At 39.5% G+C, this 17,246-nt stretch overlaps 1 long non-coding RNA gene across 1 annotated transcript in view; it reads right to left on the bottom strand.

Annotated features, from left to right (window-relative positions):
• Positions 1-6,105: 6,105 nt before the first annotated feature.
• Positions 6,106-17,246, bottom strand: part of LOC135364155 (uncharacterized) — a 37,542-nt gene continuing 26,401 nt past the window's right edge. The window contains exon 3 of the long non-coding RNA XR_010410865.1: positions 6,106-7,262. This is a non-coding gene — a long non-coding RNA (uncharacterized LOC135364155). The remainder of the gene's footprint in view (positions 7,263-17,246) is intronic.

The following is a 17,246-nucleotide window of genomic DNA, read 5'->3' as shown; positions in this document are numbered from 1 at the left end:
CCTTCCGTCGGGCCACAGCCCGCGCAGCCGATTGGCCGGGCTCGGGAAAGCAAGGGCTCGCGTCTGTTGCTATTGGCGAGAATCAGGGGGCGGGGCCGGGGAGAGGCTCTTTGTCTCTCAGTTGCTACTCTGGGTAAATTTTTCCCGCCCGCCCTTCAAACCTTTTGTTTTACATTAGTGGCTTCTTGTGTATAGTCACCAAAATCTTAATTGAGCTCAACCTAGAAAGAGAAATAAGACCGATAGAGTATGAATTTTCTGATAGTTGGCCTGGAAGTGCCCTGCCTGTGCTTTTTTAAAGGAGACATTTGAAAAAGCCCAAACAACCGCGACACAAGGAACTTTGTTTTAAATATATAGTATTGCTGTTTAGCTGGGATCTTCCCTAGGCCTCCTTGCTTCTGTTAAATTAGGAAGCTGGACGGTGATCTCCAAGGCGCCTTTCAGATTTCAAATTCTTTGCATCTGTACTATAGCCAGCTAGTATGATTTATACACTCCTGAACAAGCAAGGCAAGATTTTATTTGGAAAAGTAAAAAACTATCCACCTCAACTTAATATTCATGTTAAGAATTGTACACCATCATGTGAAATTTGCAAATAGAGCAATTGTCAACTGAGCAGTTTAGCCATGACATGGCATACCTCATTTTTGGTTTTACTAAAGAACATTTTCAGTTGATGATTATAGCAAAGATTTTTTTTTCCCCCAGTGCTGATTGTCCAGCAAAAAGTTCATGGCAGTTAAAAGTTCATTCATAACGAACATATAACTGTTCCATATATGCAAATGCTAAAGAGCAGTGGGGACTGATCCATCTCTTATTAATGAATCATGACCTCTGGCAAGTCAACTAACTTTGCTACTCTGAACTAGTCTTCCCCTCCTTTCAGAAAAAAAAAACGGGAGAGAGGGAGGTGGACATGTGGAATTGGGGCAAGGAAAGTAATTTTGAGGGTCTTTCCAGCACTTACCTGGGATTCTAGCGAAACTTACTAGCTTGTCATAATAAGAAAATTAATTGTACACAAAATTAGGCTTCGGGGCGCCTGGGTGGCTCAGTTGGTTGGGCGACTGCCTTCGGCTCAGGTCATGATCCTGGAGTCCTGGGATCGAGTCCCGCATCGGGCTCCTTGCTCGGCAGGGAGTCTGCTTCTCCCTCTGATCCTCCCCCCTCTCATGTGCTCTCTCTCTCTCATTCTCTCTCTCAAATAAATAAAATCTTTAAAAAAAAAATTGGGCTTCTCTTATGAAAAATACTTAAATCACATCAGTGTTAGATGTCACCACCTTTAAAAGACATGCAAAGGGAAAAACAGTCACAAAATTCCAAGATGATTACATTAGATTCTCAAATTGACTATTTGAACTGAACTATCCAGGTAAATATGGCATCTCTCATCTTCTAAATCTAATCTGTTCTAATCTAAATCTGAAATCTGGTTGGATAGTGAATTTTTGGATAGAAAGATCCCTTATTTTATATTATTTAAATGGAAAAAAAAATTCATCCAGCCCTACCAAAAATGCCAGTTTCCCCAAATATCATTAAGTAGTTGACTACCTATGAAATAATACATCAAGAATTTCCTCATAATTTAAAGCAGAGACCAACATACTTTTTCTGTAGAAGTCCACATAGTAAATATTTTAGATTTTGTGGATTATATAGTCTCTGCCATATTTAACTCTGCCATTGATGAATAAAAGATGCCATAGAGGATACATAAACACATGGCTTGGCTGTGTTCCAATTAAACTTTATTTACAAAAACAGATACCAGGATAGATTTGGCCCACAGGACAGAGTGTGCAGACCTCTGATATAAAGCATTTAAAATAAGTACCTCATAAATATTAAACTCATTAATGGTACCTTTGTATGTAGCAGATGCAAGATGCAATGTTGGGTGGTAATTTTGTTTTCCTTCCTCATGGGAACAAATATATACTGTAATTGTAAAAGTAGCAAACAATGAAATAGTGGTTTAAAGATACTTGATGAATGCAAATAAAATTTAGCAAAATAAAAAAGCAATTTAAAAAAATAGTTCGGTTGTGTAATAAATTATTTTCATAGGGTTTATCCCCCACTCTGAGTTGCATGTGTTCTCTCCAAGATGTTTTGGTTTTCTTTTGCTGTTTTAACAAACTTAGTGGTTTAAAACAACAACCATTTTATTTGTTCATGATTCTGTGGTGAGAAATTCAGGCAGAGTTCAGCTGTGTGGGTTTTTTCCTCCACGTGGCAATAGGTGGTGTCTCTCATCAAGTTGCAACCAGATAGCTGTTGAGGCTGGAATATCCAAAATTATGTTTGGTGACTAGGTGGGCTCAGTTGGAAGGCTAAGGCCTCTTTCACCCTATCCATGCAGCTCTGCATGTGGCCAACTTGAGCTTTTTTTCATGGCAGGTGTGTTCCAAGAGTGAGTGTCCTAGGTAGCAAAGGAAGAAGCTGCAGATCTAAGGCCACACAATTTACACAGAACCACTTCCACTGCATTTTGCTATCTAAAATATATCAGAGAGCCAGCCCAAATACAAGAGAAAAAGTAAAAGATTCCACCTCTTGATGGGACAGTGTCAAAGTCACATTGCGTCTATGGAAACAATTTGCTAGGCAAGGCATTAAGGTATGTGCTATTTCCTGATCATCAGGTTCTGCCAGCACAATACAATAAATGTAGTAGACAAAAGCAATACCCCAAAAGGTAATGAAATGATCATGGTCTCTGCACACTATAGTATGAGAGAGAACTAAAGACCTAACATAGCTCTTACGTAAAGCAATAAATTCTCTCACGTTCTCACTTCCAGATAAAAATCAAACAACTTCAGCTGTGCTACACATATTAGGGTGAATAAAAGACATTTGCCAGAGCGATATCTGCATACTAGATGCTAGGAATTATACTTATTCACCCGATAAAAAGACTACATCTGGATCAACATTTTAGATGACCCATTCATCTTCTACCCAGGCCAAATAGAAGGTTAAATGTGAGTATGTTCAGAATCACCACGCCAGCATCTTTCAAGTCTTTGATGGTGGCATTAATCACTAGAATTCCCCTAGAAATATGGTATGGGACTTAGGTTAACTTTTTCAGTAGAAAAGGGCCATTCCAGGGCCTATCAATTGACCTTCTTATTATAATAGCCATGAATTAAGAAGCAATGTCGAGATGCTGTAAATCTCCATTAAGGTGATGAAGTTCAGATCTCTCTTCATCAGATCTAGCAATTTTTCATTATTATAGATCAAGTAAGATCTTAGAAGGCTGTCCATCCATTTCAATTACAGGGACACCATAATCACTTTCACACTGCTAAAGATCCCTCCCAAACAACTATGATTACTGCTCTGGCCCCGGGGGCCTATTATGGTAAACACTGCTATCTCATCCCTGATGCTTAAGCGAGATCAGTTGGCCTCTGCCACTTTGATATCCTATTATTTCCATTAGGGAATTAGAGATCCTATTCAATTGCAGCATCTCCTAACTTCATCCCTGGGCTTAGAGGACAACAGCTTCCTCTCCCTCCCAGTATTTTCTCAATGCATTAGTGAAGAGAAAGTCCTCTAGCCTTCTCAGGATACAATTGGAGATAGGTGACTGAGTCACACATGATAAATCCATTCCAACATCCTATCTCCCTAAGTCTTTTAAGAGATTTCTAGCATTTCATCTTTATTTAGTGCAGGACAGCATTGGATCCAGGTTTCAACAACCAAGCAAACCTTGAACCACTCCCAGATGCTCAGGCAAGCACAATGAGTCCATGGTTTTTGTTTGTTTGTTTGTTTTTTAAAGATTTTGTTTATTTATTTGACAGAGAGAGAGAGTTCACCAGTAGGCAGGCAGGCAGAGGGAGAGGGAGAAGCAGCCTCCCCACTGAGCAGGGAGCCCGATGCGGGGCTCGATCCCAAGACCCTGGGATCACGACCTGAGCCGAAGGTAGATGCTTAACAACTGAGCCACCCAGGTGCCCCAGGTCCATGGTTTTTGATTAATATATCCATATTGATAACTTCGATCTCATCAAAAATTGTATTCCTTTGTCCCTGATCTAACATCCCTGGAATTCATTATCATATTCCATAGGTTTCTGCCAATATAAATCAGCAAAATCACGCACATTTTTTTAATATGAAAGACTTCTCCCAAGTCAGACTTTTTACTTGTGCCCTGGAATATACTGAGATCTAACCATAGATTTATAGACCTTGTAATACTGGCATCTAGTAGGTAGAGGTCAGCTGCTAAACATTCTACAATGCGCAGAACAGCCCCTAAAACAAAAAATTATTCAGTCCAAATGTTAATAGTGCTAACATTAATAAATCCAGGTCCAATAGAGAGAATGCAGAGGCCACTAGCCACCTATAGCTACAGAACATTTAAAATGTGAGTAGTCTTAACTGAGACATGTTGTAAGGGCAAAACAAACACTGAATTTGCATATGAAAAAAGGACAAAATATGTAATTACTTTACATCCTTGCCAACATTCATTATAGCCACTTTTTAAAAAATTTTAGCTGTTCTAGTAGGTGTGAAGTGGCATCTCATTGTGATATTATTTGCATTTCCCTGATAACTAATGATGTTGAGCACCTTTTTAATAGTTATGAACCATAATTGTATCTTTTATGATGTGTTATTCAGTCTTTTGCCCTTTTTGTATTGGGTTGTCCTTTTACTACTGGTTTGTAGTTCTTTATATTTTCTGAAAAAAATCTTTTATGAAATATATAATGAATATTTTCTCCCACTTTGTATCTTGCCCATTCATTGTCTTAATGATACCTTTTGGTGAGCAGAAATTTTAAATTTTGATACAATCAAATATCCTTATCCATTTTTCCTTTTATAGTTTTGTGGAGATAATTGTATTTTTTCTAGACTTTTTATGATTCTAAGCTTTTATATTTAAATGTATGATCCATCTTTTTAAAAAAGTTTATTTATTTACTTATTTGAGAGAGAGAGCATGAGCAGAGGAAGAGGCAGAGGGAGCAGACTCCCCGCTGAGCAGGGAGCCTGATGCGGGGCTCAATCCCATGACCCCAAGATCATGACCTGAGCTGAAGGCAGACACTTAACTGACTGAGCCACCCAGGCACTCCTGTATGAGCAATCCATCTTGCATTCATTTTCTTGTAAGGAATGAAGCAGATATCAAGGTTTACTTCATTTTATATAGATATCCAGTTGTTCTATCATCATTTATTTGAAAGACTTTTTCTTTCACATTGAATTAACTTACTGCTTTTGCTGAAAATGATTAGACCATTCATGTGTGTGTCTACTTCTGGACCTTCCATTCTGTTCTAATAATGGATAATCTAAACACATGCCAGCATTATATTCTCTCTCTCTCTCCTTTTTTTTTATTATGTTCAGTTAGCCAACATATTCTCTTAATTACTGTAGTAATTATTTAAGTCTTGCAATTAGGTAAATTCCGTTTACCGTAAGGGTTGTTGTCCACAGGGTAAGTCAAACAAAGACTGAGCAAAGTCTTGGGGAACAGAAAGGCATCACTTTTCCTAGAGAGAAAGTGTATGTCTTAGTTCAGGATGCTATGACAAAAGTACCATTAACTGGGTGAGTTAAACAACAGAAAGTTATTGCTTACAGTTTTGGAGTCAGGGAAGTCCAAGATCAAGATAAGCTCTCTCATGTCTCTTCTTATAAGGGCACTAATCCCATAATGAAGGCTCCACCTTCATGACCTAATTACTTCCCACAGGTCCCACCTTCAAATACCATCACAATGGAGATTAGGGTTTTAAAATATGAATTCGGGGAGAATATAAACATTTAGTCTATAGGAGCAGGCAACATGTTACCTGTTGTTGAAAGAGGTCCTTACCAGAAAACACTGAGACAGGCAACTACTCCAGTTCTGCACTAACTAAACCACTGAAGTTTGGGCTGGGCATAAGTGTGGGGTGAGGTTGAAATGGGCTGTTACAATAACAGTGGTTAAGAGCAAAGCCTTTGGAACCAGGGCGCCTGGGTGGCTCAGTTGGTTAAGCGACTGTCTTCGGCTCAGGTCATGATCCTGGAGTCCCGGGATCGAGTCCCGCATCGGGCCCCCTGCTCGGCAGGGAGCCTGCTTCTCCCTCTGACTCTCCCCCCTCTCATGTGCTCTCTGTCTCTCTCATTCTCTCTGTCTCAAATAAATAAATAAAATCTTTAAAAAAAAAAAAAAGAGCAAAGCCTTTGGAACCATACCAACCTGTATTCATGTTTTCTAACCACAAGTCCTGGGCAAGTTACTTCTCTAAGTTGTGTTTTCCCCACCGCCCCCCCCAAAAAATTAAAGAATAATTCTACCTGCCTGATAGGATTGTTGTGATGATTGAGGTCATATTTGTAGAGCACATAGCCCTGTCTGATCAAATCGTAAGTGTCCTATAGGTGATAGGTATTAGTAAACAACAGTTGCTCTAAGGTGTAAAGCACATGACAGAAAATCAAGAATGATTATCTCTCTCTTTTTTTAGACTTTCTTTTTTAGAGAAGTTTTGGGTTCACAGCTAAATTGGGGGAAGATTCAAAGACATGCCATATATTCCCTGTCCACACACATACATAGTCTCCCTCACTATCAACATCTCCCACCAGACAGAACATTTGTTACAACTGATGAAGCTGGTTTGACAAATCATTACTACCCAGAGTCCATAGTTTACATTAGGGTTCACTCTTGGTGTTGCACATTCTGAGTTTGGACAACTACATAAGGATGTTGCATTCACTATTACAACATTATAAGGAGTATTTTCACTGCCCTAAAAATTCCCTATGCTTTGCCTTTTCATCTCTCCTTTTCCCCAAAGCCTTAGCAAGCATTGATCTTTTTACTGTCTCTATAGTTTTGCCTTTGCCACCATGTCATATAATTGGAATCATACAGTATGTGTCCTTTTCAGATTGGTTTCTTTTACTTGGTAGCATGCATTTAAGTTTCCTCCATGTTTTCCATGGCTTAATATCTCATTTCCATAATATTCCATTGTCTGGATGTACCATAGTTTATTTATCCACTCACCTACTAAAGGACATCTCATTTGCTTCCAAGTTTTGGCAATTATGAATAAGGCTGCTATAAACATCTGCATGGAGGTTTTTATGTGGACATATGTTTTCGATTCCTTTAGGTAAATACCAAGGAGTGAGATTGCTGGATCTGATTATCTCTTTTCATCCAGATATTTTCCACAGAATTTGAGGCTTCAGACATGAGTCTTAAAAACAAAAAACAAAACAAAAAAACATAGTAGCATATGTGAATCTACTTTTCCTTCTAAACCATAAATGATTCCAGTAATGACCACAACCTACAAAAATCTAAAATGTTTGACCAGTTAAATAAACACTGTCAAATTCAGCCCAAGTTGTAACATATGTTCAATATTTACTCTCAGTAGAATTATTTCATGTATAGAATATTTAATATATTATATAGGCAATTTTTAAATAAAAAATTTTGTTTTAATATCATGCAGAAAATAACACTGCTTATCCTTTGTTGTAAGCTAGGTATTTTATCCTACAGACGTTACCATTTTTTTGACTGACCAAAGGAAAATGATGCATGAGTATGAAATTTTCTTTATAAAATATACTATTGTTTGGCTCTGATTAGGTAGTAAAGGCTTTAAGAATAAAGGTAAGCAATTTAGGTCTCATGGCATAAAGATGTTGTGTGGTCACAGAGAGTATAGACACTATTTTATTATTCTTGTATTGCTTGAAAATCTACTAATATAACTAGAAGTTTATTTGAGAGTTAGTTAACTATTTAAAGAACACTCATAATTGCATAGCAAAGGAAATCATCAATAACAACAAAAAAATGCAACCTAGTGAATGGGAAAAGATATTTGTAAATGATATAGCCAATAAGGGGTTAATATTCAAAATATACAAAGAACTTACACAACTCAACACTAAAAACCAAACAGTCTGCTTTAAAAATGGGCAGAGGAACTGAATAAACATTTTGCAAAGAAGATATGAAAATGGCCAATAGACGCATGGAGAGATGTTCAACATCACTAATCCTCAGGGAAATGCAAATCAAAACCATGATGAGATACCACCTCACACCTGTCAGAATGGCTACTATCAAAAAGACAAGAAATAGGTGTTGGAAAGGATATGGAGAAAAGGAAACACTTGTACACTGCTGGTGGGAATGTAAATTGGTACGACCACTGCGTAAAACAGTATGGAGCTTACTCAAAAAATTAAAAATGGAAATACCATATGGAACCACCATATGGTAATAATTCTACTACTGGCCATTTACCCAGAGAAAATGAAAACACCAAATCAAAAAGATATATGCATCCCTGTGTTTATTGCAGCATTACTTGCAATAGCCAAGATATGGGAGCAACACAAGTGTCCATCAATAGATGGATGGACAAAGAAATGCTACACACACACACACACACACACACACACACACACACACACACAGGAATATTACTCAGCCGTAAAAAAGAATGAGCTCTTGCCATTGGTGACAACATGGATGGACCTAAGTGAAATAAGTCAGACAGAGAAAGGCAAATACCATATCATTTCACTTATATGTGAAATCTAAAAAACAAAACAAACAAATAAACAAAGGAAAAAACAGACTCCTGGAGAACAAACCAGTGGTTGCCTGAGAGGTGGTAGGTGGGAAGATGGGTGAAATAGATAAAGGGGATTAAGTGCTTCAAACTTCCAGTTATAAAATAAATAAGTCACAGGGATTAAAAGTACAGCATAGGGAATATAGTCAATAATATTGTAATAATGGTATGGTGACTACACTTATGAACATTGAGTAACATATGGAATGTCAAAACAATATGTTGTACACCTGAAACTAATGTAATATTTTATGTGAGTTAAACTTCAGTAATACCTTAAAACAGAAGGAAAAAAAAAGTTAAAAACACTCTGAAAATGATGAACTCCTAAGTGTCAATTATGAAGAAAAATATTCATAAGAAAACAGAATGTGATCCTTTGGAAACAGAATATTAATAATGCAGGGATACAACATAAAATTGGTACAGTTAGCATATTATGGTCTAGTATACACTTAAAGAAAAACGTAAGAAAGCTAAAGGATTAGTTTTGTTGTTTGCGTTAAAAAAAAAAGATTTGTTTATCTGGGCACCTGGGTGGCTCAGTCAGTTAAGCATCTGACTCTTAATTTCAGCTCCGGTCATGATCTCAGCATCCTGGGATCGAGCCCCACATGGGGCTCTGTGCTTGGGCGCAGAGCCTACTCGTCCCTCTCCCTCTGCTCCTTCCCCTTACTTGCTCTCTCTCTCTCAAATAAATAAAATCTAAAAAAAAAAAAAAAAAGATTTATTTATTTATTTGAGAGAGAGAGAGAGATTTCAAGTGGGAGGGGCAGAGAGAGAGAATCCCAAGCACACTCCTTGCTCAGCACGGAGCCCAACACCGGGTTTAATTCCAGTACCCTGAGATCAGACCTGAGCAGAAACTAAGAGTCCGTGGCTCAACTGACTGAGCCACCCAGGCGCCCCGGTTGTTTGCTTTTTTTAAAAATTATTTTCAACTGAACATAATAAAAAAAATTTTTTTAATAAAAAATTATTTTCTTTTAGGGGCGCCTGGGTGGCTCAGTTGGTTGAGTGACCGACTCTTGATATTGGCTCTAGTCAGGATCTCACAGTTGTGGGATCAAGCCCTGCCTCCGGCCCTGTGCTCAGCCTGGAGTCTGCTTCATACTCTCCCTCTCCCTCCAGCTTGCACTGTCTCTCTCTCTCAAATGAATAAATAAAATCTTCTTAAAAAATTATTTTCTTTTAGGCTTATTTACTTTGGATGGGCTTTTTTCAATAGGTCTTTGTCCCCTAGTTTATTGAAGTTCAGCATGACCCTTTTGTATGGAAGAGCAAATAGCTTGGTCAAAATTTTACCTAGGAGATTAATATTATTTTTTTCCTCAAAATATCATACAGTTTATACGTTAAACCACTTTACATACATGTTTCCAAATACTGATCGGCACTTTTTAGAAATTATCAATGCTATTTTTTGAAGTGCCTTTATCAGTTGTAACAGTTTGGGCTGGAAGTCACAGAGTAGCTGACTAATGACGGCTTGAAGATACATCTTATGTCACACAGTAAGGTGTCTGGAGTTAGGCACTCTCCAGGTTGACCCAGCTGTCACCAGTGTCATCAGGGACACAGGCTCTTTCTACCTTTCAGCTCTACTACCTTTCACTTTTTGGCTTCCACCCAAGGGCCACAGAGGCTCCCTCAGCTCCTGGCACTCTTCTAGGAAAGAGGGGTGGGATTTTCCTAGATAATTCCCTTTTTTTTTTTTCAGGAAGGAAATTATTATCTATAAACAATCTCAACATCACCATCTCCAACTCCTCCACCTCCCTCCTGCTAGCAGACTAATCCTTAGGTTACTGGCTTGAGTCAGGTCACAGAGTTGTGCCCCAATGTGAGCGAGGCTTGGAAAAATGAGCATCAGACATGTTTGACCTCTGTCGCAGAAGACGGGTTCTGCCAGCAAGAAAGAGAAGGAGGCAAGCCACTAGCTAGGCAACTAACAGGGCCTAAGCAGGTGCCACACACACCAAAGGAAGGCCATAAATTAATATGGATTCATATTTATTAAACTCTCATTGTGACCTAAACAGAATTGAAATCACCACATGTACTAGCTAAATTTTACACCAATTTTACAAATGCCGAAAGTGAGACATGGAGATAATGAATAACATACCTAAGGCCACACAGTCGGTAAAAGGCAGAGCTAGGATGTCAATCCCGTTAGTCTAACGTCCAAGCCAAAACTTAACCATTTAGTAGCTGCTTATACAATATTATAATACAAGATTAAAGGTGAATGCCAATAAAATTTATATAATTGAAAACAGAAGTGGCAGAAAATTGTATTCTTAGACTCTGGAATTTTACTCTTTTGGCTTTATCCCCTGCTCAGTAAGTAATTTACGGTGTGTGACTCACTGCTATAATCTATATTTTGATAACTCACCCAAATGGAGATAAAACATGTATATGATATAATGACATTTAGGATAAATTACGACACTAAAAAATTCATTCTTTTATTCTTCTTTGAAAAGATAAAATGCTTCCCAAAAATTTCTTTTAAAAAAAATTGTCACTTGCTTATAACCATTGCTTTTAAAATACTCTTCATACTTTTATACTATGGCCATCTGATCTTAACTAAAATGTATCATCCATTGTACATTTTTAGTTTTTAAGATGATTGTATTTTTAGTAACCAGTTATGGCATTATATTAAAGAACTGATTGATTTTTCCTTTATCCTAGTTATGTGACTCTAAAGAGACCCTACTCAAAAAATAATTACTTTCTAATAGAGAAAAAAAATAAAAACAGCTATGTAGTAAAAGACATATACTGTTCTAATCTCTTTTTATTTTTTTTTTAAGATTTTATTTATTTATTTGAGACAGAGAGAATGAGAGACAGAGAGCATGAGAGGGAGGAGGGTCAGAGGGAGAAACAGACTCCCTGCCGAGCAGGGAGCCCGATGCGGGACTCGATCCAGGGACTCCAGGATCATGCCCTGAGCCGAAGGCAGTCGCTTAACCAACTGAGCCACCCAGGCGCCCTCTAATCTCTTTTTAAAAGTTGCTCCCCATTCTTTTTGGAGAAGAATAGAAAAAGGAGAGAAAGTACTCAAATGGGGGAGACAAAAAGAATTGGTGAGTAATAAGGAAAAAGAAAGGAGACCAAAGATGGTCTCAGTTTAAGCAGAGCATTTACTGGGAATGTCAAGCAAGCCACAGCCAAAACTCTTGATACAAATATGCAGGTTATTGAAGAAAACTGGGATCAAAGTAGGGTGCTAGGCATTGCGGGATACGGGAAGAACCCTGAGACCTTAGCTATGCCCAGCGAATTAAAGGGAAAATAGCGACTTTAGGGAATAGAAATGACAGGTCACAAGAAAAAGAATGGTAAAAGAATAAATATTTTAACTTCCCATTTAGAGGAAAAGAAATAGAAATGAGCTGAAGTGGCTTTTGAAGCTGGGAAGTGAGACATGGGAAGATGAGTGACTGGGAAGATGAGTGACTAAGTGACTGGGAAGATGAGTGACTAAGAAGAGTCTTTAAAAACCCCTGTTGGCCAGAATCCCTCCTGGAGAAAACACTTTAATAACTGTCTGAGGTTGAAGGGGAGCCCTTCTAATCCTCCCATGCTGCCCGGTTTCTGTGCGGTGTTGAAGACTGGGGAGCAGGGCACTGTATATGGGGCCAGGCAGGGATTTTGTTGGTGGTAGTTAGTTGGTTGCTTTCACTGTTGAAAGTAAGGAGAAGAGAGAAAGGAGAGATCCCTTGGGATAGAAAGATACTGAGGCAACTGGGGGGCCAAGGACGCTCCACATTTGTGGAAAATTCTTTCAAGAAGGCTGATGCTTTCAGTGATTGGGAAATGTTTTGTTTTATTTTTCGGTGACATAAATCCTTCTCTAGTTCCACCTATGAACTCTTCAATAAAGTCTAAATTACTCACAAACAAGATACGTACATGTTTCTTTGGAAAACTCATAACACCATATTCAGAACAATACAACAAAGCATGGGAGCCGCCCATGTGGAACTAGGAAACGGGAATTTTAAGGAGACAAGTGTGCAGGTAGTTGCAGAAATCTAGGAGGGGGACTTGTCTTCCACAGGTCATGGAACTGACATCGATAAAAAACAACTGTATGGAGGTCTCTGAGGAACAAGGGAGCCCCAGCTGACAACAACATATAACTAAACTCATAATAACGGTAGCTATCATTTATGGAGCACCTGTGGACAAAGCATCAAGAACCACAGCCTTATGTTATAAACTTGGACTGTATTTTCATGTCATTTGACCACAGATAACCTCAGATTATTTTCATGTCACTGCTTCTCATTTTATTTCTTCTGCTGTCAGTCAGCACTATGCTCTGCATTTCTGGGCAGGCAAAATTTTCCTTGAGTCCTCTCTTAATAAGCTTACAAGCTGAAGGGGTTTTTATTTCATCTTAATAGCAGAAAAATTTCAATGGAGAGGAGAAAGGAAACTGCTAGAAAGCTGAAGGAAGGCTAACTAACGGAAGACAACCAAGAGTGTTACCTGAGCTCTGTCCACTCCACTGCCTCACCTGTGTTCAGCAATAATCCCCTCCCTGGCCCCTGCTTCCACCCTTGGCCTCCTCACAGAAAGGAAATTTGAGAGTCAGATAGTGTCACTCTTCCACATCCACCACTGACTTCCCATTTCACAGATACACTCCAGTCTTTTCCATGAGCTGCCAGCCTATGTGGTCTGTGCACTGGACACGGCCTCCACGTCACAGACCCTCACCCAGGGACCTGTCCACGGCATCTCTCACTTCAGGCACCCCCCAGCCTCAGGGGCTTCCCAATTGCTCTTCTCTCTGCCTGAACCATTTCTCTCTCAGATGTTTGCATGTTTACTTCCCCACTCCTGATAATCTTACCTCTGAGGTCTTCCCCACCACCTGATACAAAATAACAGACCTCAATTTCCACCCTTTTATTGTTTCCTCCCCTTTACCTGATTTCTTATTTTCTATAACACTTTCACTAGATATCCCATTATGTTTGCCTGCTGTCTCTCTCTCTTTTCTCGAATATAAACTCCATTAGGACAGAACGTAAACTCCATTTCATTCACACATATTCAGTGCTTAGAATGGTGCCGGGCATCTAGTAGAAACATGATTTTATGTTTTTAACAGTGTTATTGAGGTGTATTTGATACAATTTTATTTTTGAATGAATAACTGATTTAAAAAAGAGAAATAAAAGTTAAGGAAGTGATCCCCTGTTTAAAGAAGGTCCGTCCTTGGCAATTACTTGTTTGAGGCTACATTTTGGAGGTCATTAAAATAATCTTACCATGGCTCACATAATGATCAATAAGAAAATAGATTAAATTTAAGGCAGGGGCTCTAATCATAGAAAGGTGATTGTGACATTCAAGAATCTAAAACCTACATACCTGTGCTGTTGGTTTTTAAATTTTAACTCTGAACTCTGTAGCTGTTTCTTTACAAAGAATATTTAAACAATCGTGTCCCCATAAAAATGCATAATTAATGCAATGCTTTTCTCCTGAGATCTGAGGAAAGCAGAGGCCTTTCCCATAAGAAGGTAAAAAATATCTGTAAATACTACATAGACTGTCTCTTTGTCGTGCAAGAGTGGAAATCCCAAAGTAAATCCCTGGATATTCCCCAGGAGACCACTCCAAGTGTGGACCAAGGACCAGCAGCCCAGCATCACCTGGGAGCTTGGTACACATGCAGAATGTTGGCTTCACCTTGACCTACAGAGTTGGAATTGAATTTGAATGGGTGATTCTTAGGTACATTAAAGTTTGAAAAGTACTACTCTAAATAACTTGTGGTGTGCTCTGGGAGGGAGGTCTGTACAGGTCAATTCTGTTTGCTGAGAGTTTTGTCTGGAGATTCAGAGCCCCAGATACCTGAGAACAGATACCCCTGAGAACAGAAGGGGGAGCCCTAATCCTCCAAATGCCAGGTCTTTCAACTGGTTGGAGTTGCTCCTGTTCTTTGCAGGGCTTGCGGGGTGAAATGGAGTATTAGAAACAGCACAAGAGGAAGACTGAAAGACCTGCTGCCCCTTGCTGGGATTGGGGACAACAAGGGAATCTGGCAGAGCCTTTAAAACTTCACAGATGGACAGAATCAGAGCAAAGAGAAAACAGAATGGGAGACTAGGAAAGAACTATGTAATCTTTGTGCTTGTACTTTCATTTATTGTTCTCTGAATCTCCCTGGTTATTTTTCACCTCTTGAAAAAATTTCCACTACATGTCTGCTTTCTCTTTTTGTTCTTCCCTGGAACATAATGATAATAATAATGATAATATCTTACATCCACATGATGTTATATACTATCTGGTACATAATAGATATAAAAGTATCTTATAGGACACAACTTTATGCCTGTTTTGCAAATGAGAAATATTCTATACCCTTTCTCCCATGTTCTTTATTAGGTTATCATTAGAAGTAGTTCTTGTTTTCCATTCATTTTGGCAAATTTTAGAGGGTTTTTTTTTTCCCCATGCACGAAGTCATCTGCAAAGTTCTTGGCACAGTGAGGATGAGGAGGAGGCTTAATAGCAAAAGTCTGGGGGTGAAAGACTGCATAGGGAGAATTAAAACAACTAGAAATATAAGAGCTTCAAGCTCTGATATGGTGGTGACTCAACAAAACACCAATAACTTCCTGGACTCTATCTGGACCATCCACTTCACTCATTTGCTTTGAAAATGAATATAAGTTTGAAGAAAATGGGATGAGGGAGGCATGAAATGTGCCATCCGAGTCCTTGGAAAACTGTGTTTCATTCAAATTTTTACTCTTTACAATTTGTCTCACTTCCATTTTGATTTATTTCATAAATGTTGCAAAACTAAAGTGGTCCCATAGTTTTGTAGTCCTGCCACATCGTGAACTTTCCTGTTTTAAATGGGATTGCTAAGGAGTCGAACAAAAGCCTGAGAAGAAATAATTCAAAACTTCCTTGGACTCTTCATGATGTCAGATCTCCTCACTCCTCTGATACTCACTTTGTGGGTCTCTGCCTGCAGACTCCATGAAAACAGAGAGGCCTTCTGGGGCCAGGAAGAACTGCAAACTCAGACAATGAACAAAGATGTGCTTTAGATTCTTCAGTTACTGAAATGGAATAACTCTTATTTCTTGAAAGCAGATAAAAGCAGAGCAGATTCCTAGAATTTCTATAACTTTAAATAAATGCCTGAACATTGTATTCCCATTTTTCTTCTCTTTGGGTGTATTTCATTTTTCAGATATCATAAAATCCATAGACATGAGCAGTGAATATTTTTTGAATGAAAGGATAAATTGTGGGGGTTTTTTGTTGTTGTTGACAAAGTCACACTTTATCAGAAGTGGACACTCCCCTCAGGAATGACTTTTAAGTCACTTAGCCAAGTCAGTTTTTAAGAGCTTTTTACTTTTGTCTCCTGTAGGGTCAGCCGGGTCAGAGCAGAAGACAGAAAGAAGAGATCGTTAGCTGGCCTGGCCCCAGGCCTGGTTGCTGAGAGCAAAACAGAAGTGGGAGAAGGCTCTCGAAGTGATTGTGACACCCCAGACATGGTCAGAGAATGGGTCAGTGACCAGAATCCTGTCAGGACAGATGATGAAAGTGGATGCCAGTCGAGTGGCCAGCCTGGGGGATTGGATTCTAAAACCAAGGACACAAAAAACAGGTAGACAAGAATGGACATATCTGGACCCTCAGCCCAGGAGGAGCAAAACCTGAGTGCACTTGTTCAGGTGAAACTGGACAAGATCGTTCATATGTAGCTGCTCTTTCTAAAGCTGCACACAGCCCCTAGCTAACATTCCACTCCCCATGCTACGGGAGCCCTTGTAACTATTGTTAAGAGCAAGTGGAGAGAGGGCTGGATGCCAGCCTTCAACAGCCCCTCCGCCAGAGAACAACTCACACAAGTGTGCATGGTGGCAAGAAGAAACTCTTCTCTGATTGTTGGTGGAAAGCTACTCTCAGTACGGCTTACGGGTTTCATTTTTGAGCATATGGTTTTACCGATGTCAATAATGTCTTTCTGAACAGCACAAGGGACTGGCATAAGAAAATAAACTGCCAAGAAAAGTTGAAAATGAAGTTCATTGTTTGGTTTAGTGAATCACAGTTACAGGCAGAGCCTTCAGCATCACCACACCTCTGGGCTTCCACTCTGTCGCCCAGTGAGAGCGAGGCGGAGAGACCTCCACGGCTGGGAATCAGCCCAGAGAGACAAGACAGCTAAGCTGACCTCTGAGCTGTCGAGTGGCCACCTGTGGCAGCCGCGTTGTTACCAGAGACATTCCATTCTCCTCACACCCAGGGGGAGCACCTACACCCCAGGGCCTTCTGACAAGATGGAGCAAGAAGAAAACTGCTTCAGAACAGAAGAGATACCTTCTAGAAGAGATACTTTTAAAGTTGGGGGAAGCAAGGTGCCTGGGTGGCTCAGTCAGTTAAGCGTCTGCTTTCTGCTCAGGTCGTGATCCCGGGGTCCTGGGATGGAGCCCCGTGTCTGGGCTCCTTGCTCAGTGGGGAGCCTGCTTCTCCCTCTGCCTCTGCTGCTTCCCCTGCTTGTGCTCTCTCTCGCTC

This window comes from Mirounga angustirostris, unplaced genomic scaffold (assembly GCF_029215605.1).
Source record: "Mirounga angustirostris isolate CCGP_5_RB_7025 unplaced genomic scaffold, mMirAng1.0.hap1 SCAF_4, whole genome shotgun sequence".
Taxonomy (NCBI): Eukaryota; Metazoa; Chordata; class Mammalia; order Carnivora; family Phocidae; genus Mirounga; species Mirounga angustirostris.
This window is presented reverse-complemented; position numbering and strand designations above follow the sequence as displayed.